This window comes from Hoplias malabaricus, chromosome 14 (assembly GCF_029633855.1).
Source record: "Hoplias malabaricus isolate fHopMal1 chromosome 14, fHopMal1.hap1, whole genome shotgun sequence".
Lineage (NCBI taxonomy): Eukaryota > Metazoa > Chordata > Actinopteri > Characiformes > Erythrinidae > Hoplias > Hoplias malabaricus.
The window spans coordinates 17,666,840-17,691,660 of record NC_089813.1 but is presented as its reverse complement, the minus strand read 5'-3'; the positions used below and the strand labels follow the sequence as shown (position 1 = coordinate 17,691,660).

The 24,821-nt window shown below is 38.9% G+C and overlaps 1 long non-coding RNA gene across 1 annotated transcript; it reads left to right on the top strand.

Annotated features, from left to right (window-relative positions):
- Positions 1 to 497: 497 nt before the first annotated feature.
- Positions 498 to 24,821, top strand: LOC136665646 (uncharacterized). The gene is made up of 3 exons (XR_010795295.1): positions 498 to 622; positions 22,731 to 22,845; positions 24,653 to 24,821. It is a non-coding gene; the product is annotated as an uncharacterized lncRNA (long non-coding RNA).

Sequence of the window (24,821 nt, the reverse complement as noted above, 5' to 3'; positions counted from 1 at the left end):
TGGGGTTATACAGCATTTTCAGAAAGTAAGCAATATGTACCTCAAAGTGCCCAAAAAGTTTAAAATAGTCTTTGGTTGTTTTTATTTTTACTTTATTCGGTTGTTCTGCGATAAAACAAGTATATTTAAGATATTCTAAAATATTTTGCCCCGAATGGCGTTCCACAGCGCTCCTTCAGCTCCTTCACTCCTTTACCGTGCGCCTGGGGAGCGCTACTCCTGTTCCCTGGCGCTCCCTCCCCCAGGCCCAGAGGATCTCAGCATATCGCCTCTCTTGTCTTCGTCTGAGTCTTCGTCTATTGGTTTACAGAGGTGTCAATCACATCTGACTCGCCTGCTGAGACCTGTGAGCTAATCCCCGTGGAGAGCGGGGTCCTGCAGCGCACACCTCCCCCGGGTAATAGGACCCCGCTCACAGCCGGCAGCCGCTCATTGGTCCACAGTTACACTGAATCTAAGAAGGAACGCCCTCAGCTTTGATTTCACGAAGACTTTACGTAAAGCTTTCCTATTGCATGGGCGGCAGGAGGTCCAGAACAGTGCGTTACCGTTACGTAGGAAATAAAGGCATGTTTACTGTGGCGTTGGAGGTTTTCACCGCCGCGACTCCTTTCCTCAGACGGTAAGTGATTTTTTAAGAAATAATTTGAAAAGAGATTTTACATGCCTGTTATGGTTTAAACGTCAGAGTTTAAATGGCGTCCTGCTCCAGGTGTAAACAATCAGGGCTGTGTGATAAAATCATTTGACACTATCAACCAATAAATTTTGATTAACAAAAATGGTTCCGCCGGCGGTAGGGGGCGTTGCTGCCGAAAAAGGTGATTATATGTCCCCTATGAATACACATATTTATGCCTTATTTATTTAGGCAGCATGGTGGCACAGCAGGTAATGTTGCTGCCAAGAGCCCCGTATATGGATTTCCTATGCAAAAGTGATCATACACGGTAGTGATTGGATGAGTGTGTGATGCTCTGTGATGGACATCTGCCCCGTGCAAGGTGTGTCCCTGCCTTGCACTCAGTGATACTCACTGTGACCCTGAACAGGATGGAGTTGTTACATAAAATTAAGTAATGAATAAGAGAGAAAAAAATAATGAAATACTTTGCCTTAACAAAACAGCAATAAAAGTAAGACTCTCTTGCAATGCAAATATATGCAAAGTAATACTGTTTCCCATAAACAAATTGTTATGAGAAAGGCTTGTTTCTGATATTTAAAGGAGAAGCTCTTACAGAGTTGATTTTTTTTTTGTTTCCTCTAGTCTTACTTCAAATCTTCATTTAGCTTTGGCCAAGTAGAAACAATGAAGTGTATTTCCATCTCTAATGTAAATCTTACATTGCAATCACATAAAATGAGAAGTTAACAAGCTCTCTGTTTATTAAGTCATTTACTTTTAGTGACCACAAATGCAGCAGGTGAAAGTGGGGTCTTTGTGCTGTTCCTTGCAGTGGAAAGCCCTGTTGACTGCCTAATAAATCTGCTTTAGCACCCAAAGGTCAGCAGGAAACATTACAGAGTCTCCACAACGGCGAGAGTCTTCTCGAAAGCATACCAGCTCGATCCCTCTTCCAAGGATCACTGAAATTTATAAGTTGCTGAACAAGTACTAAAGGCCATTAAAAACGTAGCTGGAATTTATGTGAGGCAGAGGTGGAAATTATATAATTAGGGGGCTCAAATAATTTTTCAGTCGGATTCCTTGTGCAGACCTTTAAGTTTAATTGGGTGCTAACGGCAGCTAGGAACCAATGATGACGACAGACACAGGACATAAATCAGAGGGAAAAGTCAGAGGTCGCACCCATACATGAACAAGACATATGTAATGAGGAGGAAGAGAGAGTGAAGCTGTTCAGGACTCTCAGTGGTACTTAAAGACTTTTCCCCCTTCATTCATGCAAGTTTAGTTCATGGTTGTTTAACTCAAGTTCGTCAGAAAGTCAAAAGGAGTACTACTTGTGACGGTAGGTAAATATATGACTTCACTATTTTTTGTAAAGGTTTGCTCCATCATTAATTATCCTGGATGCTTTATGCTAATATCATAGATATAGCTGCAGTTCCTCCATTAAGAATTATTAGCTATGAAATGATTGCAGTGGGTTCATATCATACTGCCACTTTATGGATCTCTCAACTTCTTTAATTTCTCTCCAGCAGGACTGATGTCTAATCAATCTATTATACTTTCATTTTTTTTAAACTTCAGGATGGTCTTTTGCAGCAGTCTCCTTTAATAATTCTTCTATCAGCAGATGCATTTACAGGAGATTTCCAATTTATTTCCAATCAAGCTTTATCTAATATTCTCCCGACAGGCAATTAAAAATTCCGAGTAAACTAGAAAGCCATTGCTCACTTTTTATTTTCTCTCAGTGTTCATTTAGGGTGTTATTTCATTAAAAAGGCTTCCGTTGATGAGTTTGGTGCACGTTTAATTACCATATTCAACTTTCTGTCCTGTCGGGGACCCAAACATAGAGTTCCTCTGTTTCAGTCTGATTTAAATACTTTTCCAAAACAGTATCCAGTGTTTAAACACTTTTTCAATTACCCCCTTGAGCAAAATCAGTTGTCAGAATGCTAAAATCTTCCATTATATTTAGCTAATGGCATAGCTGTTAGAGTGTGTGTGTGTGTGTGTGTGTGTGCGTGCATTTCGGAGTACTGAGAGATGTTTGTTGTCATGGTAAATTATGCGCTGCATGGTGCTGCTGCAGTTAGTGTTATGGCCACGCAGCTCCAGGGTCCTGGGTTTAGTCACTGTTAGGTCACTGTCAATGTGTTCTGAGTGACTGGTCTGTGAGTGGTGTTTTCTCTGTGTCTGTGTGGGTTTCCTCCAGGTACTTAGATTTACTCTCACAGTCCAAAAACACATGTTGGTAGTTGGATTGGCTGGGAGAAATTGCCCACACGTGTAAGTGTGTGTGTGTGTGTGTGTGTGTGTGTGTGTGTGTGTGTTGCCCTGTGATGGATGGGTGTTCCTGCCTTGAGCCCAGTGATAATCGGTAGGCTGTGGATCTAATGTGAACCTGAACAGGATGACGTTGTTATAGATGATGAATGAATAAATGGATGATAAATTGTTATAATTATGTGAAAGTATGCTTTTCTGAGCATATCATGGAAATCAACAAATACTAAATAAGCATGAAACTGTATATTTCAGCACTAAAGTATTCCACTTTAAGTAGAATAATGCAGTTCAGAATATGAAATACTGAATAGAAATCATTTTGTTAATAGTTTTACAGTGTATATTTGTGTTTTCCACATATGGCACTGCAAATTCATTTTTTCCTTTTCCAACTTATTAAATACAAATATCAATGAAACTTTATGATACACGTTTACAATATTCTGAACATTATTTAATTTACTGTAAATAGATTTGTGAAGGTTACAGTATGAATGTAATGAAATGAAATATTTCCTTTTTATTAAATATAATCCCTGCTTTTATGAAAAGCCCAATACAAAATGGCCTATTTCTCCAGCAGTATATGCACAAAGTCCTTACTGCAGCCAGTAGTTTATAGCCAGTCTTACACAAACTGCATTCTCTCCTGTGGAGATAGCATGAAAATGGCAGGGTATAATTGGAAAGACCAAATTTGTCATTACAAGTAATAATGAGATTTTCCTAGCAAGGTATTGTTGAGCTGGAGAAGCAACGACTTAGCCTTAGAGTGCCATAAACAAGCTGTGGTATGTGTACGGCTCTCTGGCTGTGGATTAGCCATACATAATGTTTTATTGGGGTCATCATTTCGGCTGGGATGGGAGAACAAACATATCCTCTCAGCCTTTCGAGAGTTATATAAGAGGTAGTAGTAATGGCCTTATCTACTCTGAGCAGTGAACATGTCCACATTGGTAGATAGCAGTCTGTATTATTGCTGGTGTTTAATTTGAATTGATATGCGGAAAAAATAAAATAAAAATAATAATGATAATATATGTGTAAGTGTGCACTGTGCTGGAATGAGTGGATCAAACAGCAGGAATGCTAGAGTTTTAAAAGCCTTCAATACCACTGCTGGACTGAGAATAGTCCATCAACCAAAAATATCCAGGCAACAGCATCTTGTGTCCATTGATGAAGGACTATAGGGCGACCAACATAAACCGCACAGAAAAACATCTACAATATGGACCAATTAAGTTTTGTCTAACAGAGAGAACAGTGAGCCCTGTGAAGGACTGGCGTCCCCTCCAGGGCGTATTCCCGCCTTGCGCCCGATGATTCCAGGTAGGCTCTGGACCCCCCGCGACCCTAAATTGGATAAGCGGTTACAGATAATGGATGGATGGATGGAGAGAACAGTGAGTGAATAGGGTTTAAAAACTCGAGCAGCACTGTTGTGTCTGACCCACTAGTCCACTAGGAGTGGCCGATGTGACCCTAAATTAATATCACGATATTTCAGGGTATTTTGGCGATAACAATATTCTTGGCAATATGACAATAGTGAAAAATACAAAATAGTTTATTACTTTCAAGAACAGCAAAATAAAATAAATGTTACTACTGCAACAAAATAAATGTTATATTTAATATATTAAATAAAATTAGTACAAATGTAGCGTTTTCAAACATTCAGAAGAAACAACAAAAACATTGTAAGTAAACATTTGCTAATTTATTGAACAACCATAACTTACTAAGATTCTGACAGTGTATAAAATAAATGATGTAGCATATTAATCTATCATAAAACAAAAGTGCAGAAAACAGCAAACATAAACAAGCTTCAAAGTAAATAACATAACAAATACAGAATAGTTGCTATGCTGAGTCAGTGTGTTGTATCTGTTTGGGTTAGAGCTCACATCGTCTGTTTAACTCTCCTCGTATTTGAACTGGGTGTTTCTGCTTGAGGTGGTGTAACAGCTGTTTCAGGCTTCTTTCATATTTTACAATTAATGTTGTTTATTGTACATCTGATATTTAGTATGTCCAACAAATCTCCACACCACTTTTGGAGAAAATTCTTCCACCTCAGAGCCACTTTCCTCTTGTCACTGTTCTTAAATGTCTCACGGAATGTACACAATAATACGGTTATCTGCATGATGTCATTACGTAAACAAGTCAGATTATGCTATTATCATAATATTGGGTTTTTTAAATTTATTTATTTTTTAAGTCCTGCTCCGGGTGACTATCTGTGAGGAGTTTGGTGCGTTCTCCCCGTGTCTGCGTGGGTTTCCTCCGGGTGCTCCGGTTTCCTCCCACGGTCCAAAAAAACACAAGTTGGTTCGTGTATCGGCGACTCAAAGTGCCCGTAGGTGTGAGTAAATGTGTGAGCGTGTGTTGCCCTGTGAAGGACTGGCACCCCCCCCGGTGTGTTCCCGCCTGGCGCCCAGTGATTCCAGGTAAGGCCCACCGCGACCGTGAATTGGATAAGCGTTTTCAGACAATGAATGAATTAATTTTTTTTTTTTTTTTAAATATCGATACAATATGACACAGACACCATGTCAGTTATACATATTTTTTAAATTTATCTGAACATTCTTAATGATTTTAGATGCTTTAGAAATTGTATGTTTGATATGTGCATATTGGTATACAGTAAAATATATGTTGGTACACAGCTTTCTATTTGAGACGTGGAGTAATATAATGTTGTCAAAGGAAGGGGCGGATGCAAGTGCAAAAGTGGAGTTTTTTTTAACTCTATAAATTGGACACATTTTTAAACACTACAAAACAAAACTAGAGCTCCAACAGACATGAACATAAGGTACAAACACAGATCTAATACACAAATGACTGAGAAGGCATGAGGCAAAGGCACAGGGCTTTAAACCTACAGATAACAGCAAACACCTATGAGCTTAGTCACATTACCTGGAAAAACTCATAGGTTTAGGACATAAACCAGACTAAAAAAAAAACAAAAAAACAGGACACAGTACCTGACAAATAAGAGGTTTATAGCTTTTATGTATAGCTACGGTTCCACTTTGATAAAACATGTCAAAAGTAAGTTGTTTTAGACCTCTTTATCAAAATTAAGTAGATTTGGAACCCTTAAGGAGTCATAGCTTAGTGAGCATCTGAGCTTAGTGACCCGGCAGTGTGGGAACACAAGACTAAAATCAGCAGTTCAGGTAGTGCCTGTGCACAGACATACTTTAAAATCATTCTCCAGGCTAGCGATGTTTAATCAGAGACTCGCTGATTTCATGCGCTGCTTCACTTTCTGTGCATCTGCCTGGCTGCCAGCTAGACAGGAGCAAGAGCTGCCCTAAGCCAATGTGAAAACCATGCCTGCAAGGGCAAAATGCACAGCATGTGCCAGAGGTGCAAGAAAATACAAGCAAAACACACACGCGCGCGCACACATCAAGCCCTGAGTCCTGCATGCTTCTCGCCTATTTAGGGCGTCTATGTCCGGCAGTGGATTTGAATATGCATGACTCTCCCAGAATCCCTTTCAGCACAGCCTCTGTGCCTATGCGTTTGGCCCATTCGCAGATCTGCAGAAAAACACGCATCTCATTTGAATACTTTACCAGCCTACCCTGTCATAGACAATAAATACATAGCCATAAAAAAAGACTTTGAAATTTGGGAAACTGCAAAAGAGGTGGAGAAAAAACACATTTGTATGGCGCATAAATTCTGTACAACATTTGGCTGTTAGCTTACACTTTATAGTGGATGTTTTTCCTATATTTAAAAGGATTACAAATCTCAAGAATATGTCAAAATACCATTCTGCCAACTGTATACTTAAGTATTTCACTTTGGGAGTCATACTCAGAACCCTATTGATGAGAGCGCCTGCAGTTTATGTGTAGAACTCAGTTAAGTGTGAGGGAAGAGCAAAGTCAAACTCTGCTTACAGCAATGGATTAGATATTACTTTCAGATCAGCAGATGCCTTTTGCTATTTGGCTTTTCAGTCTTTGTCGGCAGATTTTGAATGTGCAGGCCCTGTAAATCTAAACTAGCAAAGATGTATCACTGAGTTATTATACAACAATCTAAAGCTGGCAGTTCAACTCTAGTTTTACAATAATATAAAAAAAAAACATTCCTACAACATGTTTAAAAAAAAAGTTGAGATGCTACAAGAAGTAGAGCACATAATTTTTAAGTAGAGGCAATGTATAAGTTACTTTATTTTTGAACATTCTATACAGGAGAATAAAATAAAGTCTAAAAGGAGCATTTATCAAAGGCTTATTCTTTGCAACCAAAGATATGTGATGGCCCACCATTTTGCATCCAACTGCTAAACTGTCAAACAGTTAAAAGAAACATTTCTCAACACAAATTGCAAAGAATTGACGTCTTTCACTAGCAGTCATACATAATATATTAATAGATTCAGGAAATCCGGTTCATATATGGAAAGGCCAAAAAAAATCACTGTTGAATTTGCATGACCTTTTGAGCACTCAGAAGGCACTGTATGAAAATGCATCATTGCTTTTGTAAAAAATATAGACCCATGGTCTCGGGGGTACTTCAGAAATACATTGGCAACACAGCTTTCCACAGCATCAAGAAAAAAACTAACTCTGTCAGGCAAAGAGAAAGCTATTTATTAATTCTATGCAGAAACGCCATTGACTATGAGCACAATTTCATTGAAGATGGTCAGAAAGAAAGTGGGAATGTGGGAAAGAGGGAGAGATGTATACTGCCATCACAAGTTTTTTCCTTAAAAGTCCATGGTTATTTCAGCAAGACAATGCTTGGCCTCATGCTTCAGGTGCTACAAGAACATGGCTTTGCATTTTTCCTTGACTGGTTTGTCTGCAGTAAAGATTTTTATCCTGTGTGATTAAATAAAAAGGAAAATCAGAAATGAGTCTCTTGAGTAGTTGTCTTGTGTCAAGCAAGAATGTTCAGTTAAAAACCATTTCATGAGCAGTCACACATCTCCAGGGGCCTGGAGGTTGTGGGTTCGATTCCCGCTCCAGGTGACTGTCTGTGAGGAGTTGGTGTGTTCTCCCCGTGTCCACATGGGTTTCCTCCGGGTGCTCCGGTTTCCTCCCACAGTCCAAAAACACACGTTGGTAGGTGGATTGGCGACTCCAAAGTGTCCGTGTCCGTGTGTGTGTGAGTGTGTGTTGCCCTGTGAAGGACTGGCGCCTCCTCCAGGGTGTTTTCCTGCCTTGCGCCCAATGATTCCTGGTAGGCTCTGGACCCACCGCGGCCCTGAATTGGATAAGTGGTTACAGATAATGAATGAATGAGTGAATGAAGCAACAACACATCTTCCCAGACAGCGAGCATATATCGGTGCACTGGCATAAAAAGGCTGGCACACCACTGACTGTAGACCGCTGCTGGTCCACCATCGGACCACTCAGATTACTGTCCTGTACAGGACATTACTAATTTTTAATCTCCTTGCTGTCTCCTAGCTATCAGGGTTATCCAAGAATGACTTTGCAATTGGATAAAATTGATTTGTATTGATATTCAGATTTTGTGTTAATTTAAAGGGGATTTGGAATAATCATTATAATATCAAATTGATTTTGGAATTTCACACCACTTATATTAAGTGTATGTCCAGTTTTGGGGAAAAAAGTCAAAATATTGTTTTATGAATTATAGCTAAAGTAGTCAAGTTTCCTTCACGAATGTCCAACGAGGGCACTGGTATGTGTTCGGCCTCAGTACTAGCTACAGCTGCTGATTGCCATAGGGTGTCACTGTGGAGATAATTGATGAGATTTCTGTAGAAGTGCCAGAACAATGCCAGAAACAATGCCAAACCTGACCAAATGCCAGGGGGTTACAGTGAGTCAACAGTCATGCTATGAGGTGACCGTAACATTGCCAAGTGTATGCCAGGTTTTAGGCCCCCAAGCCAAGAAAGAAACACACAGGTCACACTCTGCATGCCAGAGTGGAGCAGGGAGCCACAATGAGGCTTAAATTTGGAAGATGCTAGTAAGCTAGCAATCCCTGGCCATCTTCAACCATCCCCATGCAGGAGTGGCTAATTAAATACTAAAGTAGGTATAAATTCTTAATGAGAGACATGAGGTAGCAGCAGAGATTGGCAAGGGCCAGCTTAGGTCTTATTAGGTGTTCTCGTCCATATGTGCTTGGGTGATTAGCATTGTCCCTAATGGAGCTCCCCATGTTAGCATTAGCTTGCTGTGACTAGCATAACCACCATTTCCTGCCCAAAAACTTGGCAGCTGCGTTTGTGGAGGAGAGGCCGCGATGAAATTTCTTTGCCTCTGTAAATATTTTATGCAAATGAAAATTTAATTCTTTGCTTAGTTTAAGCAATTTCCCCCTGTAAGTAGTGTGTATGTGAAGGAGATTACAACATTTGCCGGTTTGTTTATAATTTAATTTTTTGATGTCGAGGCTGGCGGAGGGGAGAGACGGAACACCTGTGAGTGTTTATAATGTCCCATCTCTCTCACAGCTGTTCCTTTTCAAAACACCTCGCCGGCGTAATAATTTCATAAAATTTCATGATTTACCATCTGCTAGTGGCTGGCTATAAGCACATGCAATAAGCATTTGTATGGCGCTAGGCCCAGAAAGGTACAATAACTGTATATTTTAACTTAATGGCTTTTCCGGGGCATGCAAATTTCCATGCGGCAGATTGCTGCGATGCTACAGAGTGATGCGGGCCAGCTCCTCTTGTCTCCGTCGTCCTCCTCTCTCTTTCTATATTATCATACGTCCATGCACGCACACACACACACACACACACATGCATACACCAACCCTCTGTTGGCACTGTATTTCCCGGCAAGTTGGCCCATGTCAAAATCGAGTTATCCAACTCAAAGAGAAAGAAAGACAAGGTAGGAGGTACAAGCAGATCATTTCCCTTTTAGCATTTAATGTCTGTGCATTTGGGTAATTAAAATGATTACTACAACAATTAAAGCAAGTAATTAGAAACTAATTACACTGGCATTTTTTGTGATTACAGGAGCAGATGAAAATAGTGCTCAAAATTAAATTCATTGCATATTCATGGAAATGAAATTAAATAGTGCTGGGTGAATGAGATAATAGGAGTAGGATGGGAAGATGGTGTTCTGGGGGTTTGGGGAACAGTCTGTTGTTAATGTCTTCAGCAGACATTTTGTTAAATCAGTGATAATCTTTTAATGGCCTTAAAAGAAGTTAATATTTGGACGACAGTCAAAAGCACTGAGGGTTTTTTTTTTTAACCCCCTCCCCTTCTCGTTCAACTCCCCCATCCCCCAAATCTCATGCTCAGTGATAAAACCTACCAGCAGTGGCACAATAGAAAACATTTAATCATTATCTACTCAAATGGAGCTGCAGAAACAGGAGATTCCATGCCTCCTCTTTGTTGCTTCTCACCCAGCTATAGATTAAATTAAAGAATTGCCCTCATTTTTTTCATCCAGCCCTGTCTTTGCTCTCTCTCTCTCTCTCTCTCTCTCTCTCTCTCTCTCTCTCTCTATTGAGCACCTTCCAGCCTTTGGCTGCTGCCATGATCATGTAATGAGATTCCTCAGATTAAATAGATTTCCTGTTAAACTCGGGCCTCGGTAGATAGGGTGTCAAGAATGAATGGTTATTAACATTTAAATATATCACAGAATAAGAAAGAGTGAGAGAGGGGGGGGCTGAAAGATGAGGGGATTGGAAAGAGATAGCAAGGAAAAGGAGGAGTATTGGCAGGATTGTGTAAAAAAAAAAAAAAAAAACAATATGAATTTTTCAGTGTTGCACAAGCACAGTGGACCACGTTTTTACAATCTTCTTGTGCACATGCCCAAGAACTTGATGAAACAAAACTAATTAGAGAGAGAGAGAGTTGCTCTTGAGGAATATTCACCTTAGTGCAATTAAATCTAGAGGCTGTTTTTATTTTTGCAGACTGGAGACATCCACCTGTGAGTGTTAACAGGATCAAGGCACAAAAACCTCTCTCTCTCTCTCTCTCTCTCTCAGAGCCTGGCTGTAGATTATTACACAAGATTAATAATGTAAATTTCACTGCCTGGCTTTCCTGAGAAGACCATGCTTTCAGAAATGGATGGTTCTACCATCCATCACCTCCTTCTTTCCAGCCCTGTCCTTTCTCATTTTTCACCATTCCTTTAGAAAAAAAGGGAGTAGGGGGAAAGAGAGTAAAAAAAAAAGGAAAACTGTTTAGAGCAGGATTCCACTTGGTTAGTCTGCTCAGTGTGACTTGACTACCTAGAGGATATGGTGAAATAAAACTGGCGTGTGGGTATGTGGGACACATTTTCCCACACGCCATATATTATTGTGTTTACGTTTGCAACCATGCAACAGTGACATTATGACAGGAGTCAAGCAAAACATTGCTAAGCTGTCAAAAATCCAAAATGTCCTAATGAAGTGGTGATGTAAAGGGTTAATATGTCAGTACTATGCTATCTCATAAAGACATGAATCAACCATAACAGAAATATCCGTGAGCTATATGCACAACCGTCATGGCTCTCTTTAAAAGTGCCTGCTCTTAAGAGGATATTTTATGATGAAAGCTTGAATAAATGAATAAACAATGACTGGCTGCTATCTGGTTTTCATATCGACCCCCCAAAAAAAGGAAAAAAAAACATTGAATACTTGTCGCTCAATGCCCATATTCATATTCAAAGTCCTTTTCTTCCTCAGTTGGCTGAACAAATAATACAGCATGGTACAAAACGGCACACCGGTGGTGTATTTCCAATGAAAGGGGGCTTTCACCGTAAGCCCGGCATGTCCATGGGCAGACAGGTGTGCTATTTACATAAGACTGAAGCCGTGGAGGAGATCACCGTCTGTAAGTAAATGTCAGCCATCCAGTGTCACCGGCAAATCCAGCAGCCCCCACCGCTGACATCCATCAAAATTTAGCCAACTCCTGCTGCCAATGTATTTGTCTCGATCAACAGCGGCGAATGGGGTGCAAATAACAAGAGGAATATTTGTTTCTCGGATGGCTTTTCTAGGAGCTGAGTAAACGTTACCTCTCATATCCCCTTGTGTCAATCCACAGACCAGCTTCTCCTGGATCTTTTGTGGATCTGGATTTAAGTACATAAGATTGGATTATGCCTTTGAATATTATCGTGAAGTTTCGAAGCATGTACTCCTTGTAGCGTTTGGTGTGATCTGGTTTGGCCATTGTATTGATGGAACACATTGTTGCTATCCAAATACGTTGGAAGCATAAGAAGTGTTCATTTGTTCTAATGGAGTGATCTGTAGTCAGGACTATTTTTTTTATTAGGGCATGGGGAAATATGGTACAATATAGTATTAATATACATTCATTTTTGGGAAAGGAAGTAAAGACATATGTATTATTTGACTGTTAATACTTTAACCTTTATTTTGTGACTTTCAATCAAAATCATGTATCGACATTTTTTAGTTTACTACATTATTTGAGCACAGCAGCTGTCCTTCACACTTTGTGAAGAATTCATGATACATGAACCAATAGAAATGCTGCAAAATGACTTGGAATAAAATGTTTTCATTTTTTTAAGAGTGTTTTTCCTCTTTTGTAAAGTTGCTATTCTGGGTGATACATATATACATGTGTATATATATATATATATATATATATATATATATATATATATATATATATATATATATATATATATATATCCTTTATTTATTAGTTATCACTATTGTAAGTCAAAGGGGACACGCTCATCCACTAAATAAATGTGAATTGAATACATTTGAAATGTGGAAAAATTCAATTGAACAATTACTAGTGTCACAGTTACACAGCTCCTGGGATCTGGAGATTGTGGGTTCAACTCCCACACCAAGGACTGTCTGTGAATGATTGGCGCCCCCTCCAGGGTGTGTTCCTGCCTTGCGCCCAGTGATTCCGGGTAGAGTCGGGACCCACCGCGACCCTGAACTGCATAAGCAGTTACAGACAATGAATGAATGAAATTAACTTTGTTCACTTGATTTTTATTTATTTTTTATTAAATGAGATTATTTCATTATTCAGTAAAAACACAAAGTTGTTTTTTAAACATATGATATCAGTGAGTATTAACCACATTCCTCCTGCTTCAATGGTAAGCGAATCAAAATAAAAATTCTTTTGAATAAAAAAAATCACAATTCGCTAAAATAAATGAATTCCCAATTTCAACAATCCTAGTAATAGAACTGTGTTTGAAACTTTTTTGCTTCACTCCTTGTGTGTGTGTGTGCGCATGTGTGTTTTATTTGAGAATTTGCTTGGTTTTGGTATTTCCTCCGCCTCAGCTCTGCATTATTTAAATGATACGTCGGGCTGAGGCTGGTGGTGCTGTCCCTGGAGTTTGGGTTAGGATGGCTCATCGTTCATGCCCAAACTCGCTCCATGAGCTGCAGGTGTGGCGGGGGCTAGGCCCTGGGTGCAGGTCTTCTCTCTGGCTTAGTTTTCAGATCTGCCCTGCTGCCTAATGACTGGAGCTGGAGCTAGCGGAGGCTGCTCCTGAGTGAGCAGAGTTATAAAGCACTGTAGGTCTCCAAGATGGCAGAGCGCTCACTCCTCTGGTGCCCCCAGGGCAGCCTGCAGAGGATACACTTACAGCAAATATGCCTGCCTTTTATTCTGCCTTGAGGAGAAAAGGCAAAGAAAGAAACAGACAGTGAGAGAGAAATCTGACAGTGTACTTCTTGTACTTCTTGGCAGCGTTTAACTTGATTCACATATGTCAATATAGCTTAGGATTTTACTGCCCTTAACAGAGAGAGAGAGAGGGAGAAAACAAAATATGTGTTTTTGTTGGGGGTATATAAACAGTCATTTGATTAGGAATACCTTTATCTACACTCGATGTCTGTTTTGTTAGCTGACCATACATGACCACTTTGTAGTTCTACAATTCTAGACTATAGCCCACCTTTCTTATCCCCATTTCACCCTGCTCTTCAATGGTCAGGAACCACAAGGAGCAGGTATGATTTGGGTGTTGGATCGTTCTGAAAACTGCAGTGACACTGACATTGTGGTGGAGTTTTGCGCGGATATGGTTATATCAGACACAGTGCTGCTCGAGTTTGTGTTGGCCATCCTCTAGTCCTTCATCAGTGAACGCTGTCCACAGGAAGCTGTTAGCTGGATAGTTGTGGTTGGAGGCCTATTCTCAGGTCAGCATTGACACTGAGGGCTGCAAAAACTCAAGCAGCACTGCTGTGTCTGATCCACTCATACCAGCACAACACATACACTGTAACACACCAACATCACATCAGTATCACCAAATCATACCTGCTCTGTGGTGGTCTTGTGGGGGTCAAGCAGGGTGAAACGGGTACAAGACAGTTTGTAATTGCTGAGCTACAAAGTGCTCCTGTATGGTCAGGGGAGCCGATAAAATGGACAATGAATGTAGATACACGGTAGGTGTCCCTAATCCAGTGATCTTTCAGTGTATAGAAATGTGATGTGTTGTGCACAGAAAAAAATGGGTCTGAGGAAACTAGCCATGCACAAAATTGTAATGGTTGTAATGGTCAGAGCATTTCTAAAACTGCAAAAGTTGGGGTGTTCATTATTCAGTGGATAATACCAATGCAGTGTGGTCTACCAGTTGTCCACAAGGAAGGAAAATGACAGACCGAAAGAAAACCAAATCACTTTCCTTCTGAGAAAAACTATAAGTAGGTACTAAACTCTATATCCCAGGAACAACCCATAAGACCTTATTTTGAGGTGATCTGGCCAAAACACGATGTCTACAAAGTCTTTAAAGTCACTGTTCCTGCTTTCAACACATCAGCTTCAAGAACTTCAGTTGCTGCCTTATACCTTTTAAAGCATTTTGCGTAATGTATGTTATTCAAAATTCAAACATTTTTCTTTTTGTCATTTTATACCATTAAAAACCACACAAAGCTAAGTATTAATTTGCTATGTTCATGACATTAAAATCACCATCTTTAAATCATTCATTCATTGTCTGTAACCGTTTATTCAATGCAGGGTCGCGGTGGGGCCGAAGCCTACCCGCAATCACAGGGCGCAAAGCAGGAACATACCCTGGAGGGGGCGCCAGTCCTTCACAGGGCACCCCTTTTTTAAATCATGTAAACAAATATACACATATTTGTTGTATAATTATGTATACATGTGTACATTGTATAAATATGTACTTGTGGATATAGTATTATCCCAGTATCAGAACAAATAAATGCTTTTGCAGTGTTTTAAAAGTGTTAGATATAGGATATGGTTAACTATAGAGATGTTTACCATTCTTTAATAAGAGTGGAAACGTGTATGTTTCTCCTTGGTAGTTTGGTAACATAGTGTGATATTATGCCCCTTGTGGATGGGAGGTACGAGTGCATCAAAAGAATAAATGGAGGACTCCATCAGGTGTAATGTCCTGATCAAGAATAAAACTTCCGCAACTCTGTTAGCCAATTTTATTTATTTATTTATTTATTTATTTGTATTAAAATAAATCTTGAGTTTTTTTCTTGATTTTTACATTTAATATATATCCCCAGCTTTGACATGTGCAACTGTTAATAAATAATCAATTTTATTTACTTCGCCTCTTAGTGGTTATCATCTTGTGGCTTATCAGTACGACTGCACTTTTTGAACAAAAAGCAGGAGAGATATCAGTAATGCAGGTTAACTAATGTTTTACACTATTTTAGATGGTGGTTTTGTTTAAACGTTCCCAAAAGTCCCTGAAAGTCCCCAAAGATTGGTGGCAGAGACTCCCTAGATAGAGACTGGAGAACATTCTTCTGAGATAGGACAGGCTGAGATTTTAAACAAAACTATCTCTTTACCACTGAATGCTAATTTTCTCTATTGGTTCAGGTTTGCGGACAGTTCTAGTTTTTTAGTATGCCTCACACTTTGCATGATAAGCCATTGTTTAAGTTGAGTGAAAGTGACATTTAGGCACAATGTAACTGCATACACTGTCAGAAAAACTCACTGTGGTGGTACCTTTTGCTGTCACTGAGGTGGTACCCTCTAGGGTACATATTTGTACCTTTAATTAATGAACACAATTGTAATTGTATTGCAATTGTGGATGTGTATGCAGTGTTGATTTCATACACCCCATTTCATCTCCAGGACTTTTCTTTTAATTTAAACAGCTCTGTAAAGAAAGATCACAAATATTCACTTCTTCTGGAGATGAGAATGTAATTTATTTTTAGGGGGGAAAAAACCTGGACTTTAAAACCATGATTGTTTTTATCTTTAGTGGTCAATGAATTTTTCCACATGCCTCCATAACCAAACTGCCCATGTTGCAAATGCCAGGTAAATTTTTAATTATTTCTTAAAATAAAAAATAATAATAATAATTTTCTTAAAACCTGAGTTGCATTATCATCATAGGGCTACGTTTCAAAAACATATGGCAAAAAGAAAAATAAATAAATAATAATAAAAATTAAAAACACCCAGTACCCTAACACTGATATAGCTATCATTAAAAGTAAGTCTGTATCATAATGCAGTGCAACATGTGATTCATCACAGTGATTTGCATGCCACACACTGACTCACACTGAAAGTTTATAATATGTGCTCAGCAGCTGAGGTCATTACAAAATAATAACCTATGATTATGCTGGCTAATGTATTACAGCCTGATCTGGGGTGCTGATATGCAGCATGCTATAAAGTGATTTGTGATTATGAGAGAACAGGTACTTTGGAGGCCCTGATGGAGGTATATTGAGCACTTGCGTGTTTGAGGCCCGGCTGGGCTTGAGCTCTTCCTCGCACTAAAAAGCTCTGGAGGAGAACAGATGGAGAGCCTAACCACACAATTATCCTCAACAGCCCAATCATAACAGTTTGGGATGCGATGCTTTTTCATTATCGGAGATAACAAGTACCTTCTCTCCTTAGCTTATAAAGCATACACACATATATACACAGCTCAGTGAAGCCACTTTGCCCTATACGTTATTGTAAGGTGTTTTTGGAAAAATATAAAGTAAGCCCAGTATTTTATTTTACACTTTTTTTCCTGTTTTAAGTAAAGTACATTTTTCCCCAATGGCTATCACTCCCACCTTTCACTACTTTGAGAACTATTGCTCAGACAATTTCGATTATCAGTGCCATGCTTATGTGAGACACCGACTGAACACACTGCTCAAATTTTAACCACAAGCGCAAAATTGGCAGACATCAGAATTACACCCATCCATTTCTTTGACAGACCTATCAATAGTTATCACATTTGTTGTGCAAACATCTCCAACATCTTAGCGGTTAGTTATATAAAAAGACAATAAGACTGCAGACCAAGCACTCATAATATTTTGGTACCAATTACTATCGATTTTACAATTGCTTAGCTGCAGGATGTTGTTTTATTACTAATATATTTAATGTGCAAATCAATAGGAACACTTGTTTGGCTCCTTCATTGGACGGTAATAAAATCAAACATCTCAGGAGCGTAACGTTATCTGCTCTATAAAGGACTGAAGCAGATGTGTAATGTAATAGCCCGACTGTCTGCAATATCCTTGGCCATCTCCAGTGAAACTAGCTGACAAGGCCTCTCCAAAACATGGGAGGTTATTTCCCTGTGCAGTAGTTTTTAAATGAAGGCCTTTTTTTGGCAAACCTTCCCCATTAGGCTCACATTTCGGGATCTAATAGAAGCTGTCCAAGTCATCAAACACAGCGAACAATACTGTTTGCCCGAGTGCCATCTGTGCTGCGAGAGGACCTGGTCCAAAGAAAAACGGGCGTTGTATTTGAGACTCTGACATAATTTCCCTTGACATAGTCTTAATGCTGTTTGCTTTTGGTGGAGAGATGTGATGAAGGGAAGCGATTTGAGATTTCTGTAATATCTGCCCATAGATTTAGGCATGTTTTTTCAAAGGGAAGGATTTACATTTTGATAAGCTGACATATCTGGTGGAGATTCAAAGCCAGATGACTCGGACTTTGTAATGTTTGCTTGATTTTCTTGTTTGTGATTTGCTATTTTTCATTTAAGAGATTGTCCTGCCATTTTTTTCTTTAAATATCTGCAGCAAAATAATTCACATTTTGAAAGGTATTCTCAGGTGATAAGAAAGTAAGAAATCATGTAAACAAAAAAACAAAAGATGCTCATTTCCACAAGCCCAAACCACTTCTGGACAACTAAAGCTTTACTGATTTTCTATCACAATGCTCTTACACATTCAAATTACTACTGCTGCTATAATATTTATCCATGAGATATAGTGTCACATTAGGAAAGTGTTATAAAAAATGTATGACAAAGTTAAAATAATTTGCTGCTTTAACATAAACGAGAGGGCCGACATGACACCACCCACTCACAAGACATATCACCTCACTGACACACAAACCACACAGACAATGAAAACAAAGTGTAACCAGTGTTTACTGAGGAAATTGTCAACGATTTATTTATTGGAAGTGACTTAGGGATATGAATTCTACACTCCATTGAAAGCAGTCTTTTATTTCCTGCTGCCCGGAGGCCCCCTAAGCACATCTAATTCCACCCACAGCTATAACTCTCCTGCAAAAGTGCTGTTGCTCCCCAACCTCCTCAGCTTCTCCACACTCTTTACTTCAATAAAACATGTATGCCACTTGCCACACGGTAAAAGGAGCGGTTGACGTTGGGTTCCTTAACTAGATCTAATCTTAGCCCCCACTTTAGGCAAAATCAAATTTGTGATATCTTCAAGTATTCCTGTGTTCCTATATTGTCTGGAAAATTGACCACAATGCAGACCAAGTCTGCTCTTGGATTCTTGTACTGAATATCAAATAAAAATTGTACTTTGCCAAGCTATACTGTTAAAAGTCCCAAATGTGTTTTTTGAAGTTTTTGCTTTCAGTGGACAATTTTTAAAGAACAGTTTTGTAAGTGGCATTTAAAAATCTGTAGAAACACAACCTAATTAAAAAATTGTATCCATTGAAAGTTTTATAAGAATACATGCCCAAAGCTAAACCCTTTAATAACTGTTATTTTGAAGGTATAATCCAATTAGTCCCATTGAAAAATCCAACGTAAACACAGTATGGTCCTTTTCATACATACACACTAACCCAGGAATTTTCCAACTTTACATGGACTTATATACTCCTAGACCCCTAGTAAAGTCTCTGGATAAAGTCAGAGTGGGAAATGTGTGAATACAGTGGGGAGTGTTCTAGAGTATCACGCTGTAATTCATGCATGGGCTGCACAGGCACCGTCCCATGCCTAAAGAACACGGAGCATTTCCTGCTGCGAGACCTGTCTGACACAAAGTCTATAGCTGTGAGTGTTGAGAGTTTATATATACACCCAATGATCCTGCTGTTTTCAATGGGGAAACCTGTGGTCAGTTGTGTCACGGTCTGTATGAGCATCAAAGATTATGAGAAATAAGACAAGATACCTTACAAAAAAATCATAAAATAAACAGCTTCTTCTTACAGCACAACATTTTGGGACACATTTGTCATATTTAGCATTGTTGGGGAAAACATTCAATTTTAAACAATGAAGGAATTGTTATGTTTGTGGATCAAATGACAAAGTACAGAGAACCTGGGTTGTGTCATAATCAGAAATGGCTCAGAGATGCCTCTATTGTTGGTTCAAAGATACCTTGGAATGAATAGGAGTGAATGGAGGGCGTCTTTGAAATGGTCCTCTTGTCACTTCCTGTGGCCTGCTTGAAAAGGCATATCCTGGGGGCCTGGCTGTGAGCTACATGTGTGAAAGGACCAGTCTGCAAATCTCCAGACCTAAACCTCTGGAGTTTCCCCTTGCTTCATTTAATGATTTTAAACAAATAACAATTTTATATTTTAATTTTCTCTCCATTGGCTAACTCTCCAGGCTGTTTGTGTGTTTGAAACAGTCGTAAAGTGTTTACGAAGTGTCTCCATTGGTTTTGGAGGTTTTTTAGAAATCCAGTAGACCTCCAGATGTTGAAAAGCATGAGCTGAGATCAAGATATTGCTCTATTCCTGCTCCATAGGTGGGTAATATTGATTAATTTTTGCTGTAGTTGGAAGTGACTCTAAATTTGGGAGAGCGCAAACTTCATGGATGTAAACACAGACCGAAATTGCTACACAAAACTACACAACTCAAATTACAAATTAATTATTATGGTAATTCAGATACGTATAGACCAGGGGTTGGCAACCTTTACCACTCAAAGAGCCATTTGGACCCGTTTCACACAGTAAAGTAAACACTGGAAGCCACAAAATCCTTTTGAAATTTTACATGAAATAACACTGCATATAACAGGGTTTTTTTCCTTTGTGCTATGTATAAACAAACTATACTGTGTTACATTTATGAAATCAATGAACGAATGCAGAAAAATGAAATAACATTTCTGCATGCAACAAAACATTTTTAACTCAGAAAAAAAGATGTGTTGACGGTTAAGTAAAATACTCAATGTCTATTTGAGTCCTTGTAGTAATGGGGAAATCCACTGGCAGCAAACAAAAACGCTGTCTTCTCTCTGCGTGCCGTCATTATTATATTGGGGCCGTGCAGTCAACTGTCAACCGCACATTGGCGGGTGTCGCACATTGGAAGTTGTGACATGTATTAAGAGCGACAAAATATTTTAAATATTAAAATATTTTAGATGTTACAAGATCGCCATAATCTTCATAGAATTACATTTTGAAGAACGAACTAAAATAAAATACATTTTAATTAAATACTCAGTAATTATTTTCAAAAGCTGAACCACATCAGAGGGATCAAAGCGGCTCTGGAGCCGCGGGTTGCCGACCCCTGGTATAGACAATTTAAATTTCAGCAACATACAAACAGTTTTTCCTTCCTTCCTTCAAACATACCATTCCACCTTAATGCATTTGAAAGCAATGCATTTGAAACTGTTTCATGTACTAAATTGGGTATATCTGTAGTATTAAATGCTTTGGAGGGCTATCCCAGTGTTGGGAAAACATCTGATTCTCTCTAGAATGGTGCTGTTTATATCTAACTTCTAGAATGAATATGTTTTATAAATTCCTTAGTAATACAGTAAATCAAAAGTAATTATAAATAATAGTCAGACTAAACTACTTCACACAATTTAGTTGGGAGTTCCTTAAGTTTTACCTGAAATATGTGTACCCTCAGGTGTCAGATAAACAGTAGTGAGTACCATGTAATGTACCATGGCATTATTTGGCGGAAAGCGAATCTATGTTGCCCTCATATTTGCTTTAGCCTGGCCAGTTTAGCAGGCCTCAACCCTGCCTGACATGAGCTGTGCAATCTGAATTCTGTGAAGTCTTAGACCTGACTGATGAACTCCGGGTGTGATGGAGATGGACCTCAGAAACAAAGCAAACATGGCTCTATTATACTGTGTAATTGGTATTGTGATAAAGGGTGGCGTCTTCAGGTCGAGGTGGGTGCTTATTGAGCTTTCACAGCTAACACACCCCTCTGCCTTCTCCCCTAAATTTGCCCTCCTCTCTCGGCTCGTCAGGCCGACTTATCACTTTGACTCTGAGCACTTTACGCTTTTTCTTTGCTTCATAGACTATGTGACGGGTAATTGACAAGTCTGTAGGCGGCCTAATTTTATTGAGCTGTGCTATAAGGCAAGCTCCCTGGGAGGCTTCCTAAATTCCGCCATGCTACAACGGACAGGGGGTTAGTGGGGGAGGCTGTGTGTGCGTGTGTATGTGTGTGAGTTAGAAAGAGCCCTCAGGGTGAGATCAGCAAGCAGCCTGTTAGTTCAACTCAACCAGTGGGCTTGGCAACACAAGCAAGGTCGGTGCAGCGATTATCAGTGTCCAAGGTCATGTGAACAAGTGGGATTTGAAGAAAGGTAGTGAGAAAGAAAGTGACATAGATCACAGTGATGGTGGCCCCCTTTTCTCTGTAAGACAAATGAGAAAAGTGTTTTTTTCTTTTCTTTTTGTTAGTTTGGGTGTTAGAGAGTGATTAATAATTAAGATTTATTATTAAAAGGACTGAATGTTTGGACCATGTCACTTTTTTTTAACGAATTTACCATTAAAATGCTTAAAGATGTATACAGTTATTATAGAACCTATTAAAAAAGCAGTTTATATTTGTATATAATATGCTTTACAAATACAGTGTATAGCATATGCTTAAACTTTATAAAGAATGTTTAAAAAAATTCAAATATAAATAAAAAAAATCAGTGTATAGTAATATTAAAATTTTATATTAACATCTATTAACATCATTATTCCATTATCTTATTTAATTAATTAATTTTGGCTGCTTTTTATGCCCCCCCCCCCCCCCAATAATTTATTTTTAAATAGCTGTGTCATAAAAATGCTTTCAGATATTATGATGTCATATTTTTGCCACTTTATCCACCCTGTAAAATGACACATACATTAGGGCCTGCATGAACTAAAGGCTAAAAATATAAAATAAGTATTTATTTAAATTTTGCATTTAGATTTAATGTTATTGCCATGCCTCTTAAACTGACATATTTCTTATTCATTCAGTCTTGTTTTTTCATTCATTCATTCATTCATTCATTCACACGTTTATTTTTTTGTTTATTCGTTTGTTCATTCATTCATTCATTTTCTGTAACCGCTTTTACCTGGATTCATTGGTGGATGGAAGGCAGAAACACACACTGGATAGGGCCACCAGTCTATCACAGGGCATCACATACTTATGCATTCCAAGGAGGCCAATCCACCTATCAGCATGTGGCGTTTTTTTTTTTTTTTTTTTTTTTTTGACTGTAGGAGGAAACCGGAGCACAGGAGGAAACCCACACAGACACGGGGAGAACGCTCAAAACTTCACAGACATTGGCCCGAGGCAGAATTTGATCCCACAACCCCAGAATCCTGGAATCTTGTTAGTAATACTTCCCGATAATTTAAATATCAACACACGGGGTGGAGCCACCCTTGTTGACTGTATAGTTTTGCTTTTTATATATGACCTATTTTTCTGGATAATTGTATATTTAAGTTCTATGCTTGTTGTTTTTCCTGTGCACTGTAGATTTTAAAATTGTGCTGATTTATATTATGTTATATATTATATATTTATATATATATATATATATATATATATTATATATATATATATATATATATATATATATATATATATATATTTTTTTTTTTTTTTTATAAAACTGGACTTTAAAACCTTTTTTCTGAGAGTGTGTTTTTGCAGTGCTTTGCCTGAACACCTGTTCTCTGGACAAGCATTTCTTACTGTTACAGCTTGAAAGTGATACCAGTTTATTAAAACATAATATGAATTTACACTGATCAGCCATAGTATTATGACCACCTCCTTGTTTCTGCACTCACTGTCCATTCTAAGTGATCCGCTGGCCATAGAGGAGCACTTTGTAATTTTATAATTACAGACTGTAGTCCATTTGTTCCTCTGTATACTCTATTTCCCCCCTTTTCACCCTTCTTTGGTTCTTCAGTGTTCAGGACTGCTACAAGTGGACTAGACAAAGCAGTGCTGCTGGAGATTTCAAACGCTTACTGTCCACTCTGTTAGACAAACCTACCTGCCAGTAGCTCATCTGTTGCTGCACAGTTTGCGTTGGTCACCCTCTAGTCCTTCATCAGTGGACACTGGATGCTGCCCACAGGATGCTGTTAGCTAGATGATTTTGGTTGTTGGACTATTCTCAGTCCAGTTAAAAACTCCAGCAGCACTGCTGTGTCTGATCCACTTGTACAAGCACAAAAACACTATCACACCATCACCACGTCAGTGTTACTGCATCATTGAGAATAATCCACCACCCAAATCACTTGCACTGTGGTGGTCCTGACCATAGAAGAACAGAGTGAAAGGGGGCAAACAGTCTGTAATTGTACTACAAAGTGCTCCTGTGGATCTGAGAGACTTGACAGTGAGTGTAGAAACTAGGAGGTGGTCATATGGTCAGTGGTGTTAAATAGGGAATGATAGTTAATAATTAAAAGAACATTAGGTAGTATTTACAGAACTGTGCAGAAGTCTTAGGCACCTAAGATAATTATATATATTTAAACTAATGCCTTCTCAGTAACGTGGTGCTTGTATAACGTTATATATAATCACAGTAAATACAAAAGCGGTGGCACGGTGGTGCAGCAGGTAGTGTCGCAGTCACACAGCTCCAGGGACCTAGAGGTTGTGTGTTCAAGTCCTGCTCCGTGTGACTGTCTGTGAGGAGTATGGTGTGTTCTCCCCTTGTCTGCGTGGGTTTCCTCTGGGTGCTCCGGTTTCCTCCCACAATCCAAAACCACAGGTTGGATTGGTGAAAAAGTGTCCATATGTTTGTGTGCGTGTGTCACCCTGTGAAGGACTGGTGCCCCATCCAGGGTGTGTTCCTGCCTTGCGCAACCCTGATTTCGCGACCCTGAACTGGATAAGCGGTTACAGACAATGAATGAATAAATAAGTGAGAGTTTGAAGAACAACGATTCTTCTTGATTGCATGAATTTGTTAAATAAACAGCACACATTATTTAAAATCATTATTTATTAGGTAAACTAGGTATTGGATGGTAACCTCAAATAATACGGACTGCCACGAGGAGAGATTTAGATAAAGTTAAACCACCACACCACACACTTTCAAAATCATTGTGATACTTTCTGACCTGTAATAGGGTGAATATAGCCTCTGTTGTTTCTACTCCAGGCTCAGCACTGCAGAAACAGCTCTATGTACCTTTTGGAGGAGGGCAGGAAAGAACTTCTGCCAACCCCTGCAAACCTTACTTCACATTCCTTTAAGTCATTTTTGGCATTAAAATTTTAATGAAACATTACTGTGAAATGCATTTCTTTTTGTTTGTTTCTACTATAAA